This window comes from Phoca vitulina, unplaced genomic scaffold, assembly GCF_004348235.1.
Source record: "Phoca vitulina isolate PV1807 unplaced genomic scaffold, GSC_HSeal_1.0 scaffold58, whole genome shotgun sequence".
In the NCBI taxonomy this organism is placed as follows: Eukaryota; Metazoa; Chordata; class Mammalia; order Carnivora; family Phocidae; genus Phoca; species Phoca vitulina.
The window spans coordinates 9,540,316-9,555,554 of record NW_022589761.1 but is presented as its reverse complement, the minus strand read 5'-3'; the positions used below and the strand labels follow the sequence as shown (position 1 = coordinate 9,555,554).

Genomic DNA, 15,239 nt, shown 5'->3' with positions numbered 1-15,239 from the left:
GGGGCCGCGCCGCGCGAGCCGTTGGGCCTGGCTCGGAGAAGGCGTTGCCGCTGCTGCTGCAGTTGCCGGCGCCAGGAAACACAAGGAGCGGGACCAAGCGCGGCGTGGCGATGGGCGGGAGTAGGGCCCCGCCGGAGAGGCTGGGCGGCCGCCGGTGACAGGTGAGTGCGCCAGCGCGTGTCCCCGGGCGCCTCCCCCAGCGATGGTCGCGTCCGGACCCCCCGCAGTGCGGCGTCGGGCCGTACCACCAGTGCCCGCCGGGCGGGGACCGCCGTCCTCGAGCCCCCCCCTTCCGGGACTGAGTGGGGGCGGCTGCGCGGGGGCGGTCGGACTACGCCTGAGGGGCCGGGGGCGGGGGCGGCTGGCCGTACCACTGAGGCGGCGCGGGGAGGGGCACACCAAAGTGCGGGGATCGAACCACTGAGGAGCTGCGGGCTGAACCAGTGGGATGGGAAGGGAGCGCCCGCCCGGTGGGCGGGAGCTGGGGGGGGGGGGGGGGGGGGGGGCGGAGCGGCGCGCGCCTTACGAAGTGTAGGGGCTGTACCTCTTCGGGGCTGTGGGAGCTGTTCCTCTAGCGTGTTTAGGGCGGTGGGGGGCTGCTGCAGAGGGAGCTGTACCAAGTGCGGCCCGGGTAGCGCCGTGTGGGTTATACCACTGAGGTGCTGGGGGGGGGCATCCTGAGAGCGTGGAGGAGCGCTGTATCAAAGGAGGAGGCTTGTGATGTTTATAATCTTTGAGGGACGCGCGGGGGTGAGGGGGGCAGGCCCCAGTGGGTGTTCAGGGGAGTATTTTGGGAGGGCGGTAATGCGGAGTGTTGAGGAAGGGCTTTGCCTCCCGAGTTTGGTGGGTGGGGCTTGGGGGTTTACACTGAGCCGGAGGAGGGAGGGTCGCTATTGAACTTCTTAATGACTTTGGGGGGGAACTGGATGGTCGCTGGGATTGCTGTCTGTCCCACAACCTTTTCATATTATTAAACCTTATTTTAAGGTGTGTGGGGCACTGCTGCGGCAAATTCTTTGTTTCTCTGGGCAGGAGATGTCTTAGAAGTCTCTGTCTGAAGTTTTCTGAGCTTTCGGCTCCATATTAGGGAGGGGAGGAGGTATTGAGCTTAGATTTGAGGAGCTGTGTCCCCTGGATTTGCTTGTTAAGACTTAGGAGGAAGGAGTGTTTAAAGGGATACCTCTCTGCCAAGGGAAGGTGGCTGGGGACTTCTAGATCTTTGGGATTCTGAAGACCCTCTTCCTCTCTGCTTAGGCTCAGCAGGAGGGAGTAATCAGGTTGGTCCTCCATGGTCTGCCTTTCAACCTTGTCCTCTCTTCCCAATTCAGCCCTGGCCAGACCTTGCTTGGCGGTGGGTGCAGAGGAGCCAGGCACCAGTACAGATCATGGCAGTCTCCATCCCGGTCATGAGGCTGTTTGTGACTCCCCGGTTAGCTGTCCAGCCTCCTATCGTGTTTACGCTCCCCACCAGGCGATAACAGTTGGTCTCACCATTAGGCGACAATGAGGCTGAGTGCTGTTTTCCCAGCTGTTCCTCTCTGCACAGGCCAAGGGGACCTGGGTGGGGGTGCCCTGGCCCAACTCGAACCAGGGAGGAAGGTTTCTCTGGAGGACTTAGGGTAGCCAAAACCCCCACAGATCTAGTTTCTCAGTGTGGTCACTGGGTGAGTGCTTGGAGCCACTGCCCGGGCTCCCTAGGCCAGCTCGTGACCTTGGCTTGCCCAGTAGCCTTTGCCCCGGGTCTGGAGTTCCTGGAGGGCTGGCTATAGTCCCTCATTGACCCAGGTAATGTGGGCTGGTGATGTGGTCAAAGGCTGGTCCACATCCTTGGCTTCCAAGCTGACTGGCTTCTCTGGTTGTGGTTCCTAGAGGTCCTTGAGTCTCTTCGAGACTGTGGGGCTCTAGAATTTTTCTCCACTAGGGGTTTGTTTCTCTGGTCTCTTTCTGCCAGCTTTTAGAGGGTTTGCCTGATGGGGTTAACAGCAGCAATAAAAACAATAATTGTGAGACTGATGGCTGACATTTATTGAGTGCGTTTCTGTGTACCACATACTATTCAATGTTTCACATAGATTAACTTGCTGAATACATCCTAGAGCCGTAGGTACTGTTGCACGATCTCCCGTGTTAGAAGGGGAAACAAGCACAGAGAGGCAGGTCATTTGCAGAGCTAGTGAACTGCTGGAGTTTATTGGCCATCCACAGTAGGTCAGGCATGTGGCAACCCTTTTACACACGTGAGCTCTTTTATATCTCAAAAACGCACCTGCAGGATAGGTATGGTTATGCCTGTTTTTTTGTTTTTTTAAAGATTTTATTTATTTGACAGAGACATAGCGAGAGAGGGAACACAAGCAGGGGGAGTGGGAGAGGGAGAAGCAGGCTTCCCGCCGAGCAGGGAGCCCGACATGTGGCTCGATCCCAGGACCCTGGGATCATGACCTGAGCCAAAGGCAGACGCTTAACGACTGAGCCACCCAGGCGCCCGGTTATGCCTGTTTTATAGACTCCTGTGAGCTAGGTAGGAGTGTAGTGCCTATTTTACAGATGAGGAGACTGAGACTGTGAAGTGAAAGGGTTGGCCTGATGTGTCAGAGCCAGAAGTAGTAGAATCAAGAGGTGAACTCCCGGCCCGGTTTGCCCTCAGTGAACCTCTTGTCTACAAGTAACTAGAACCGTGGGTTAGTTGCCCCCAGCAGTGGATATGGTATTTCTTTCCTTTCTGCAAAATGAGACATTGGGGCTCAGGGGAAAGAATTGCTTTGTCCTTGGTCTGTCAGACCCTAGGGGGCAGGCTGGGCTTTGAACCCAGGTCGGCTTGCCTCTAGTGTCGTGCGCTCCTTGTTCCCCAGGTCCCAAGCTCGAGTGGGCACCTCAAAGGCCCTGCCCTGGCCCCTGTCAGCTGCACCCTTGGGCATTTCCTTCCCCTCACCCTCCGAGCCCAGGGCTGCTGTGAGCACCTCGGCAGCCAGTCTAGTAGTTCTGGGCTAGCTGGTGAAACTCGGTCCCTCCTCAGAGTTGAGCCAGGGTGTCTTTTGACCCGGTGCAGAGTGTGTGCTGGGAGCCAGGAGAAAACAGCAGGGGAGCCGTGTTAGAGGTCGCTGCCCAAGGATGGGTTGGGCCTGCATGCAAGTTTTCTGGAGCTTTCATGTTCTGGCTGTGTGACCTTGGACCTCAGTGTTCACCTCTTGTGCAGTGGGCTCTGAACGGCACCCACCTCAGACTGTTGTGAGGACGAAATGGGTTCATCCACGAGAAGCTCCTAGGATGGTGGCTGGCACTGTGCACGTGCTCAGTCGGCAGTCCTGAGCACGTCGATCCTTCCCCATGCCCTCCCCTCAGTCGTCTCAACTGTCTTGATGTCCAGCTCCCCAGCTGGCCCAGCCAGAATCCGGGAATCCCGTGTCCTGGTTTCTGACCTCTGTAAAGAGCTGCACCAAGGTGATTCAGAGCATGGGGTTCAAGTCCGGCCCTAGCACTCCCTGGCTGTGTGTCCTTGAGCACGTTCCTCAATCTTTCCGAGCTTTCATTGTCTGTGTCAAGGGATGGTCATTACCCCTCCCCCCGCCCCCATACATAGTCGTGAAGGTTAAATGGGTTAATTGGTGGAAAGCATTCATAGCCTCACTAGCATAACAGTCTCCAGTAAACGTTTCCTGTTCTTGCTCTTTCAGAAAAGCGCCTGACAAACGGTGAGCCCTCAGGATATCTTAGCGATTGTAATTCTTATTATCTTGGAGGCCCTTCCCAGGCTGCAGAGCCTTGGCGGGTACCACCAGGAGGAGGGCCCGGCTGAAATTAGCATCTCTATTTTCCAGATGAGGAAACAGGTTTTGGAGGGTTGGGGCGGGGGTGGGGACATATAATCAAATAAAGGGTAGCAAGTGCAGCGCCCAGACCTCTTCATCCTCCCACACAGTTGCTGCCCAGAGCTCCTCCGAGGTAAAAATTCTAGTTCTTTTTCGGGTGTCAGGCTCTGCTACACCCCTCTGCTATACGTGCTTTTACTGAGTCTCCACCACAATCCCCGGGAGTGGCAGGAAGGGCCTTGACCCAGGTGAGAACAGCCCTTTTGAAGGCTGCGAGGCAGAAGGGTGGGCGCACAAGCTGGGTGAGGAGCAAAAGTGCTCATAGGAGTCAGGGGCCCAGCTGTGCAGAGCCACCTGGGCCGGGGTTGTGGGGGAGAGAAGTGTGCATTGGATCCCGAAGGCGTTGCAGAGCCAAAGGGTTTCGTTTATCCACCAGCCTTTACTGAGCACCTGCTGCATGCCTGGTGTCGCTTTGGGTGCTAGGGATGCAGCGGTGCCCTCGACAGAGCCACTCCTTCCGTGGCATCGAGGGAGACAAACCATCAAGCTGGCGAATAAGCAAGGGACAGGTTAGAGGGAGGTGCTAGGCAGGCAGTTAAAATCAGGTGTGACTGGGAGCTTCCGTAGTTGGGCTGTCAGGAAGGCCTTTTCGCTGATCCCCGATCGGATGGACCAGGTGAGTGAGGAGAAGGACCGGCCTTGGAGGGCGGTGGGGAAACCACAGGGCCAGAGTTGAAAGCTTGGTGAGGTGCAGGGACCTGCGGCATGGAGGAGGCCTGAGTGGCGGGGCGGGGTGAGTGAGGGGAGGCCGAGGCAGAGGGCAGGTGGGGGTCAGAGCCTTGCAGACTTCTCTGAGGAACAGCTTGGTCAGATTTTGAGCTTCAGAAGGTGCCTTTTGCCAGAAGAGGTTCTCAGGCTTCTGCCTGGGGCGGGGGGTAGATTTTCGAGCCGGTCAGGGAGTTTCACATGCCTCCCACTTCCCCCTTGAGTAGAATCACTGCCTTAGAAACGGCGAAGGCGTGATGGTCGCCTCCCTCCTCTGTGGTTTTCACACCGCATTCCCCAGGGCCCGGGGCTGTTCCGTTTAGGGACAGATGGGGGGGAGGCTCAGTGAGGTGATTTGGGCCCACCCCTCCCCAACCCCGACAGCTGGGCTAATATCAAATAACAGTGCCGAACAACAGTAATACCTGATAAAAGCTGTACTTGGCTGATTTGACCTTCCACGCCGCTTGTGTGCCTGAGGACCTGCCACATTCCCGGTTGCTCTAGAACTTGGACGACCAGGCTTTACGGGCCTACGTTCTAGTGGAGATAGGTGCCCAGCAAACGAATCTAGGAGAGGATATCAGTTTGTGGTCAGTGTTGGGAAGGCAAAATGAATGGGGGTCAGAGAAAAGAGAGTGTGGGGATATTACTGTATTTTAGCTGGGGTGATCAGGGAGGGCCTCCTGGAGGAGGTATCATGGCGGTAGGGATTTGAGTGCTGTGAAGGAGCCATGGGAGGACTTCAGTGAAGATCCCTTAGATCGGGGCGGACTCGGCTCTGATTCCCAGCTCGCAGAGGCCTGGAGAGCCTCAGTAACCAGTCTGGGTCCCCAACCCCGCAGTTTTGGGGATGGGCTCTGAATTTGGGCAGTGTGGCTCCAGAGTCTTCCGAGACCAGGTAATTGTGGGTGAGGGGGCCTCACACTGAAGGCTTAGCGCAGTAAGCTGAGGCCAGGCTGTTGATTTTCCCAGGCTTGCCCTGGGCTGTCTTCCTGGAAGGAGTGGAGACTCAGAGCAAACCTCCTGGGGTCTCCGGAAATCCTTTGGGATGAGGGGATGGAAAGGAGTGTCTTTTGAAGTTATCTCCAGGTCTCTGGAGGACCCAGGGACACCCCTCCCTGGGCCTCTCTTAAACTTCCCAAGAGCTCTCAGTGGAAGGCTCTCAACCACCAGGCCTCTGGGCTGCACGGTGGGGTGGTTCCGTGGCAGGCTCTTCTGGACAACCAGCCAAGCAGCAAGAGGCCCAGCTAGGGGAGACAGCCCTGGGAGCAGGACCAGGAGGGAGGGAACAAGGGAGCGGGGGTGGGAGGGGCAGGGGTGGGGGGTGGGAGCTTGGGCCTGGCCCCCTTGGGGGCAGGACCCACCGCCAACTCAGCACCCGCCGTGGGGCCTGGCTGTACTGGGTGCCTGAAGCAGGGGACGGTAAGCCGGGGTTGGCTAAGGGGAGACTACATGTAGAGGTCCGTGCAGGAAGTTCCTCGAGCCCTGCCATTCTGCCCAGGAAGCTCGTCCACAGATGTTGTTTCTAAGGGTGAGGCCAGAAATCCAAGCCTGCCTTGGTTTGCCACCTTGTGGGCCCTTTCCAAATGGACTGGGGGGGGGGGGCAGCTGCCACTCCCTTGCCCCCCTCCCTCCCCCCTCCCGGTCTGATTTCAAGGTCTTCATCATCGGGTGGGTCATTGCATAGTGGTCTGGGCTGACCTGGGTGTGCTCCCTGTTCCTAGCTTCTCCCTTGGATGCTCTGGAGCCCTGGGGGCCTCATATCATGTCTTTGAGGTGCATTTTGCTCGGCTGAAATGGGAACAACCCTGCCAAGTGGGGCTGTCGGGAGGATTCAGGGATCTCGTGTGTTAGGAAGTGCCTGCCATGGGGCCTCCTGGGAAGGTGCTTGGTAGATCCGTGCTGGTGCTGCAGGAGATGGTGAGCCTGGGTCCGGTTGGGCATCTGCAAGCGGACAGGGGGCCCCCGGACGCAGCCAGCCTGGACTTGCTGGTTGGTGGAGCTGCTGTGTGTTTGGAGTCTCGGGAGGAGGTGGCAGGCCGATCAGCCGAGGTTTCTGCTGGGGTGGGCTCCTGACAGGAATATTAATCATACCCATCACCGCGCCCCTGTTCAGCCAGACATGGCTCTGAGCAGCCTGTGTCTGTGAGCTTGTGCACAGCAGCCTGTGAGGTGGGTAACAGGCACCGCCATTGGTGGTTAGGAAACTGAGGCACAGAAAGCTATGTAGACTGCTTTGTCGTTATTGAGAGCTAGCAGGGCGGCCTTTCCGTGCCGGGCCTGCTCCGGGGCCTGATGTGCCTGCTCTCACCGAAATCCTCAGCGTGACCCGGGAGCTCCGCGCAGCTCTTCCTCCCATTTCATAGGTGAGCCAGCAAAGGCCCAGGCAGGTCACTGGATTTGCCCAAAGTCACAGTGTTGGTGACAGACAGGAAATTTGAAGCCAGCTGTATCTGGGGTTGAGTCTGCCTTTTTGAGACTGGCCCTTCTGCCTCCGATCAATGCCATGGCCACTGTTTCTGAGGTAATCGCCGTTGTTGCGGTTTTAAAGACTTTTAAGTAATCTCTACACCCAACATGGGGCATGACCCCACAACCCCGAGATGAAGAGTCGCACGCTCCACCGACTGAGCCGGCCAGGCGCCCCTCACTACTGTGGTCCTAATGACTTTTTTGCTGTCTCCTCTCCTAGACAGAGCTGACACGAAGTAGGCCTCATTTGTTCTGGAAATGACTGGATTAGCTCCATTCGATCCCTGCTTGGGAGATGGGGTGCAGCGGCCTCTCTCCATCCCCCCGCAATGCCCACAGAGCCCTGGCCTTGGCCAGCCCCTTCCTTCCCTAGAGGCCAGGGGCCAGGGGTGAGAGTTGGGAGGTACTCCCCTATTCCTTCCCGTGGGGTCTGATTCCTGAATGGCCTCTGGAGCCCGCCCTTGGCTATTTTTGGTCATTGTGTATTCCGTTCTTTGACCAGATAATTTATTGCGGACCTACTATGGGCCGTGTATAGTTCTGTCTGTCAGGGAGCGGCGCCCAGTCTGCTGGAGGAGGCAGAGAAGTAGCGTTTGTCCTGTGAGTGCTTGGTGCCACGGAGGAAGGGAACAGAGATCTGGCTGGCTTTGGCAGGAGGGGGACTTGGGGAAGGCTCCTGAGGGGAGGCATTCAGGCCTTGACGTGAAAGCCCAAAGAAATGGGCCAGGCAGGGGTGCCGCACGGGTAAAGGCCCTGAAGGGATACACCTCAGTGTGGTGACCCCGAGTACACGCCACTGCAGCTGGGGGAGTGGGGTCAGTGCACAGGAGGGTGGCGGGGCCCGGGTCTGGCAGGCAAGTCTGTGCTTCTCAAACTGGTGTCCCAAGACCTAGAGGGGGGTTGGAGGGGTGGCAAGTGTTGAGCATGTGTTTTGGGGTAGTGTCTGCGACTTGTCTACTTTTTTTTAGCTGTGTGTTTTCATTTAGATGATATTTTCAACAAGTTAATATGGGCATGTCATGAATCATCTGGATGATTCCTTTTAACCAGCTAGTGACAGTATGAACATAGCTGCCACTTCCATAGCTCTGACTAACTCAGGCTCAGGCTGGCCCTTGACTTTGGAGTTTGCCTTTGTGTAACTGCTGCCTGTTTTCCCAAGTGCTGGCCTCATCCCCAGCTGTGCTTGAAGCATGTCTCATTGGGTCCTCATGATGACCCTGGATTGCTAAAAAAACAAAACCCCCAAAAAACACCCCAAAAAACAAAACATCTTTTGAAATAATCCAAATACATGCTCAGGTTGGCATTAAGATCCCGTTTTATAGATGAGGACACTGAGGTTTGGGGAAGCGACCTGTGCATCTTGGAAGGTAGCAGTCAGGATTTGACTTGACCAGCACTCTAGGTATGGATTTGGGCCTCTGAGCCCTGTTACAGTTCCCTGGGCTGATGGGTCAGGGGTTGGGAGTGATGATACCACATGGGAGCTTCTCCGCGGCAGGCTGGGATGATCCAGCCCCTTGGGCCTGTGAGCACATCCCGGGCCCTCACCTGCCCCCACCTGCCCCCACCCCCCCTCCTGCCTTCAGCCCCCTGGTGCTTCATCAGAGAGGTTCTGTGGAGCTGCACCTCCAATATGCTAGCCACTAGTTCTGTGTGGCTATTTGAGTTTTAGTTAATTAAACTAAATTTTTACTTGTATTTACAAGTTTTTTTGTTTGTTTTTTTTTTTAAAGATTTTATTTATTTGACAGAGAGAGAGACCGCGAGAATGGGAACACAAGCAGGGGGAGTAGGAGAGGGAGAAGCAGGCTTCCCGCCGAGCAGGGAGCCCGATGCGGGGCTCGATCCCAGGACCCCGGGATCATGACCCGAGCCGAAGGCAGACGCTTAACGACTGAGCCACCTAGGCGCCCCACTTGTATTTAAGTTTTTTACTTGCACTAGCCCCTATAGCTACATTTCTATTATTACAGAAACTTCTGTTGGCTAGGTCAGCCATCTCCTGCACTCACGGCTGTGTGATCTTGGGCATGTGATTTCTTCTCTCTGGGTCTCAGTTTCCTCTTCTGAAGAATGGGGATAGCAATAGCATGTACCTCCCAGGATTGCCATGAGGATTCATGAGAGTCCAGACCTGGCACATCATGAACACTCAGTAAACGTTATCCATGGGTAGGACCCAAGGTGCTTGCTCCTAGGTGCCCCAGAGATAAGATGGGGACTCATGCCACCAGACCCTGCCTCAAAACTGCTGGCCAGGGAAGCAGGCAGATGATGTGGAGCAACGCCTGTGAGGGAAGAAGCCTTTAGCCAGACCGGAGGGGCCTTGCTCGTGTGCGCACGCGTGCATTTGTGTACAACAGGGGCAGCCCAGGTCTGCAGGCCCTCAGGGATGGTAAGGGAGGGCTGGCCCCAGTGCGAGAGGGGTCTCGGTCTCTTGGGAGTGAGGGCAGAAGGAGGTGGAAGACGCTCAGGGCTGGGACGGACATGATCCAGTTTCCTCTGCCATGTCCCGGCTGCCCAGCATTGGGTACTCACTGCATCCTTCCTGTCCTCAGTTTCCCCATTGGGGGCCAGCAGGTGAGAGAGTCAGGCCAGTGCATAGGGCTTCTCTGGGGACAGCTGCAGGAGGCGGTTGTGATACAGTCTGCCTCACCGGGGCCAGGAACTCCGCATCCCGCTGCGCCCCAAGCCAGACTGTCCCCCATCTGTCCCTGAGAAACAGTCACAGCCCTTACAGCGGCCTCCCAGGCCTGCTCAGGGAGCCGCACCCCCCCCCCAGTCTCACGTGCTTCCTTCCCCTCCACCCTCCTGACTCAGTCACACCTGGCCTTGGCGCTACTCTCCCTGGGCCTGGGGCGCTCTCCCCCCTCTCCCCTGGCCCCAGTGGCTGCCTCATCTCTCAGGGAGAATTTCTGCTCAAATTTCACCATCTCAGTGAGCCCTTCTCTGATCACCCTGGATAAAACCAGAAACCCTCTCCCCTTCCCACATACCTAGTCCCCCATGTGCTGCTTTTCTCCATAACGTTTGTCAACTTCTGTTACAGCATGTAATTTGCTCTTCATTTAGCTTTACTTTAAGGCTTGTCCACCCTCTCCCCTCCCCCCGTAAACTCCCCTAGGGCAGGGAGTTCTGTTTTGGTCACTGCTGCCCCCCTGGTGACCAGAGCAGTGCTGACACAGCATGGGTGCCATATTTGTGGAATGAATGAATGCAGGATTTTTGTTTTGCCTTTACTTGATCCAACTCCGACCTCAAAAGCTATGATTGGGTTTGCTACCCCTACCCTGAGTTTATGGAAGCTCTGGGCCTGGCCCTGTGGCGTGGACACAGTGGAGACCAGGACATTCCCATCCCTGCCTTGTGGAGCACCCCATCGAATGGGGGAGGAACCATTACCCATATACTTGTCCAAGTGACTGAGCACATTAGAGGTAAGAGCCATGAGGGGGCAGGAACGCTGAGCTCTGAGGATCTGTGACTCATTGTGGAGCAAGGAGCACTCAGGGCAGTCTTCCCTGAGGAAATACGGATTTAGCAGGTGAAGATGGGTGAGCAGTGTGCCGGGTGGGGGGACTAGTATGTGCGAAGGTCCTGGGGGTGTGTGTGTGTGTGTGTGAGAGAGAGAGAGAGAGAGAGGGAGAGAGAGCAAGGATTGTTCGAGGGACCGGGAGAAGGGAAAAGTGCGTGTGGGGATGGCGCTGCTGATCAAAGAGGCAGGAGGATAGGCAGGGGCCACTTCAGGTGGGCCCCTGTCTCCATGAAGGCCTTGGATGTGATCCCCAAGCAGGGGAGGGACAGGGTCAGAGCTGTGTTCGGAGGGTCTCTGCCTGGCTGCAGCCTGGTGCACTCAGTGTGTTTGGAGCTCGTGGCCAGGACGACTCAGATATCTGACGTGATTTCTGTGGGGTGCTATAAGGCCCTGGGTGGGGCTGAGGGGGAAGGTGTGGGGCGGGGGTGGCAAGGAAGAGAAGGAAATCTGCTCTGTGCTTATTCTTGTCCCAGTATCTTTTGCAGCCCACCTACGTCTTCAGCCTGCTCCCAGTCCTATACCTGCTCCAAGTAGACAGATGGGGCAACTGAGGGGACTGGGTGCAGTTGAAGAGAAAAAAAGTATCTTTAACGCTGCCTTCCCGCCGGGGAGGTGGGATAGGTAAAAATTCTCATGTTACAGAAACGTGCGACGTGGGAAGCGAGGGTCCCCCCGCCTCCCCGCAGCGGAGGCACTAACACCTGACGGGTGCCGAGCAGTTGGCATGCTGGCAGAGTTCGAGGGACTTGATGTGGATTAACTCCTCTAGTCCTCACAGCAGGGAGTGCGTACCGTTCCTGTCTCTGGTGTGTGGATGGGGAGACCGAGGGGAAGAGAGGGGAAGCCATGTGCCCAGGGTCCCACAGGAGGTGGCAGAGCTGAGGTGGAAGCGCATCTGGTTCCTGAGGCAGCCTTGACTCCTGCCCCTGTGATCCTGCCTCTCTTGGCACAATTCCTTCCATGCGGGCCACGGTGAAACACGCACCTCCATGTGGCCTCCGGCCTAAGATGCTCTCCCCCGTGAGATCTGTCGTTGTCGGTCGTCGATCGCGTGACTGCTTTCCTGAAGAGGACGCTGTGGCTCACGTTTCCGCTTGGGCTGGCTCCAACCACCCGAATGGAGGCCCTGTGCCGGGCGCACGTTTGGGTGGTTTGTGTGGCAGGAGGGGGATCAGGTGGGATGTTCCGTGGAGCCGAGAGCGCGCTCAATGCCGACGGGCAGGTCGCCCGCGGAGGCTGCTTCTGTCCGAGGGCTGCGCGGCAGTGCCAGGGGAGGGCCCCTCATCCAGGGCTGGAAGCTTGAAGCCCACAAAGCTGGGGAGCAGGGCCCGGCTCCCGGTGTGCAGGACTCCAGAGGCCATGTGGCCGCCGGCCCCGCCGGCTCCACACTTCCTGGTCGAGGGGCTGGCAGCGGTCACTGCACTTCGTGACACAGTTTCTTCATTAAAAAGAGATTGTAGGGGCGCCTGGGTGGCTCAGTCAGTTAAGCGTCTGCCTTCAGCTCAGGTCATGATCCCAGCGTCCTGGGATCGAGCCCTGCATCGGGCTCCCTGCTCAGCAGGAAGCCTGTTTCTCCCTCTCCGTCTGCCTGCTTGCCGCTCCGCCTGCTTGTGCTCTCTCTCGCTATATCTCTCTGTGTCAAATAAATAAAAAAATCTTAAAAAAAAAAAAAGATTGTAAAAGTGTCTGGGAGGGTTGAATTCCCACGTGCAGAGCACTTGGGTGTGCCTGGCCTGTGGTAGATGAGACAGAGGCACATGGGCATCCGCTCCCTCTTTTTAGTGCTGCCACATTAACCGTTGCTAGGGTGACAGAGCCCTGGGCCCGGCGTTTCGGTCACTTCCAGTCTTTCACGGTTTCAGCAAGTGTACCCTCGGCACAGCGCTTCGCAGCCGGGTGGGGCGGTGGGCTCTGCTCTGGGGCGCTCTGCCTGCAGGGGACATTTGGTAGCGTGGGAGGACTTTTTTTATTATTTTTTTTTATTTTAAGGATTTTGTTTATTTATCTTAGAGCAGAGGGAGGGAGAGGGACAAGCCAGCTCTGCGCCGAGCCTGGAGCCCCAGGAGCCCCAAGCGGGGCTCGATACCACGACCCTGAGATCTTGACCTGAGCTGAGATCAAGAGTGGCTGGCTCAACCGACTGAGCCACCCAGGTGCCCCTGTGAGGACTTCCTTGATAGTCACAGCTCAGGGGAGGGTGTGCAGGTGGAGACCAGGGACGCTGATCAGCCGCCTCCTGTGCGCACAGCAGCTTCTGCACCGAGAATTCTCTGGTTCCAAGTACCACTCCTGCTGAGGCGGAGAAACCCCACCTTAGAACCTCTGCACAGCCATGGTCTGCAGGAGAAATTCCGGCGGCGGGTTGCCACTTCTTTAGTATCGCTAAAGTGCGCTCGCAAAGCACGGGACCAGTTCACATAGCTGGGGACGGCAAACAAGGGAGCTGCTTCCCTCAGCTCACCCCGCGCGTGTTTCCTCCCAGATTCCCGCAAGCAGGTGCTGCCTGTTGAAGGACAGGTTCCTGTTGTTTTTGCGTTTATCTCCTGAGCAGGTCCTCCTCAGGGACTTATAGGGAAGGTGCAGATTAGAGGGCAGGTGGCAGAGGCCCCTGGGGGGTTGTAGCCCCAGGAAGGAGCCCCACCCTGCTGTCTCTAGCTCCAGGAGCTGCAGAGCCTCAGCCTCCCCTCCTGCCTCCCTTATGCCATCTGTGTCATCTGGCATAGAAATGAGGTCAGGGAGAGGGGCCCAGAGGAAAAAAGGAGTTGACGAGTGGCAAGGAAAGGAACCTAAGTCACTCTGAGCCTGTTCTGGGCACAGGGCTTCACACTGTGCACATTCATTCCGCAAATAACTTTTTAAGTGCCCACTGTGTACCCAGCACCTTGCAAGGCTCAGAGGATCCAGCAGGGCCCAAGACAGGCCAGAGCCTCTCCTCTTACCGTGCTGACATTATAGTGGGGAGAGGTTAACAATAAACTGATACACAGGTAAATAACATAAAGTCACGACAGCGATGAAAAATGCTTACAGAGAAAAATAAAGGATAAGGAGAGGTATGGAGAAAAATAAAGGGTATGGGGAGGTAGGATGGGAGCTCCCTTTTGTCTGCTTACGAAGGCTTCTTTTTTTTTTTTTCAAGATTTTATTTATTTATTTGAGAGAGAGAGAATGAGAGACAGAGCATGAGAGGGAGGAGGGTCAGAGGGAGAAGCAGACTCCCTGCCGAGCATGACCTGAGCCGAAGGCAGTCGCTTAACCAACTGAGCCAGCCCTTAGGAAGGCTTCTTGGAGAAAGTGGCATGTGAGCAGAGGCTGAAGAAAATGGAATGGGGCCCCTCAGATACCTGCGAGCAGAGCATTCCGACCAAGGGGGCAGCAGGTGCAAAGGCCCTGAGGTAAGGATGTCCTGGTGTGTTGGAGGAGCCACAGGACTAGGCATTGTTGAAATGGAGTGTATTTGGAGAAGTAAAGGGGGAACCATGCAGATCTCATAGGGTCCTGAGGGTCCTGTAAGGACTCTGGCTTTTACTTGGGGTAAGATGGGGACACCGGAGGGTTTGAGCACAGGAGGGATGGGCTCTGACTTGGTGGTCACAGGGTCCCAGCCCATAGAAAGGGTGAAGACAAGTGCTAGAGCTCAGTGAGCCTTCACAACCCTCCCTCGCCCTCCCCGAGCAGCAGGAACCACACAACCCTAATTTTACAGATGAGGAAACAGGTTTGGAAGCACCCTTTCTAGGACCCAGTCCCTGCCCAGGGCTGCCACCAGGACCTCCCCCCAGCGGCCCTGCATGGTCCTGTAAGTTGCCTCTCACGGATCTGACTCTGGCTCTGTGAGCTGAAGCTCCTGAAGGAGCTACAGTTGGGAAACCATTGAGCAGTAAGTAACACCCGTGAGTCAGATAGATGGTAATACAAATGTCTTAAAGAAGTTTTAGAATAAGTTACTGTAGAGCGTTTGAGACTAACGGTGGAGTAAGTCAGTGACAGCCATGTACTCAGCCCCTCTTGAGACCGATAAAAGCTGGCCAGAGTGGTCAGAGCCTCCTTGGGGACCCCTGTCTAGTCTCCTGTCCCTGTCCCTGCTCAGAGTGACCACCGAGAGCAGTGATCTTTATCCCTGTTCAGCTGTCTTCTGTGCAGAGCTAGACGTCCCCGCCCCTCCGTCCAGCCCACTCCCATGCCGTGGGGCCCGGAGTGTGTGCCTGCTCCCTCCTGGGGTGCGTGGCCCTTCTCCAGGAGGATCATTGTACAGAGGGAAGCTCTGCACTCACAGAGGGCAGGGTGTCACTTGCCTGTGGCCCCACAGCCGGGAAGCCAGCAGAGCCTGGGGGTGAAATTCGGATCCTCCGGACGCTGGATGCCTCCTCCTTCCTCCTCCTCCCTCATTGGTGACCCGACCTTCTTAAGGGGAAAATCCAGGCACGCCAGCCTTGGGGAGGGCAAACTCTGGAAGCCAGGAGGCCTGATTTTGGCTCTGCACATTCTCTGGACTCTCAAACCCAGGTTCTTTTTTTATAGTTACTACTTTTGTCATATGATACAGAAAAATGTATTAAACCCGTTTTGTGTGGTGCAGTATAACAAACCGCCACAGGGCAGAGCCCGGTGTGACCACAGCAGAACCCGGTCAGCTCCTGGAAACTCCT

The 15,239-nt window shown here is 56.6% G+C and overlaps 1 protein-coding gene across 4 annotated transcripts in view; it reads left to right on the top strand.

The window, feature by feature from the left end:
* Window positions 1–15,239, top strand: part of AKT2 (AKT serine/threonine kinase 2) — a 47,740-nt gene continuing 32,501 nt past the window's right edge. For 2 of the 4 annotated variants that reach the window (XM_032390489.1, XM_032390484.1), the window contains exon 1: window positions 1–161. The gene's annotated coding sequence lies outside the window, so the exon portion shown is untranslated. Of the gene's footprint in view, window positions 162–3,901; window positions 4,486–10,228; window positions 10,600–15,239 lie in introns of those variants that run through there. The other 2 variants (XM_032390485.1, XM_032390486.1) reach the window with 2 other exon arrangements.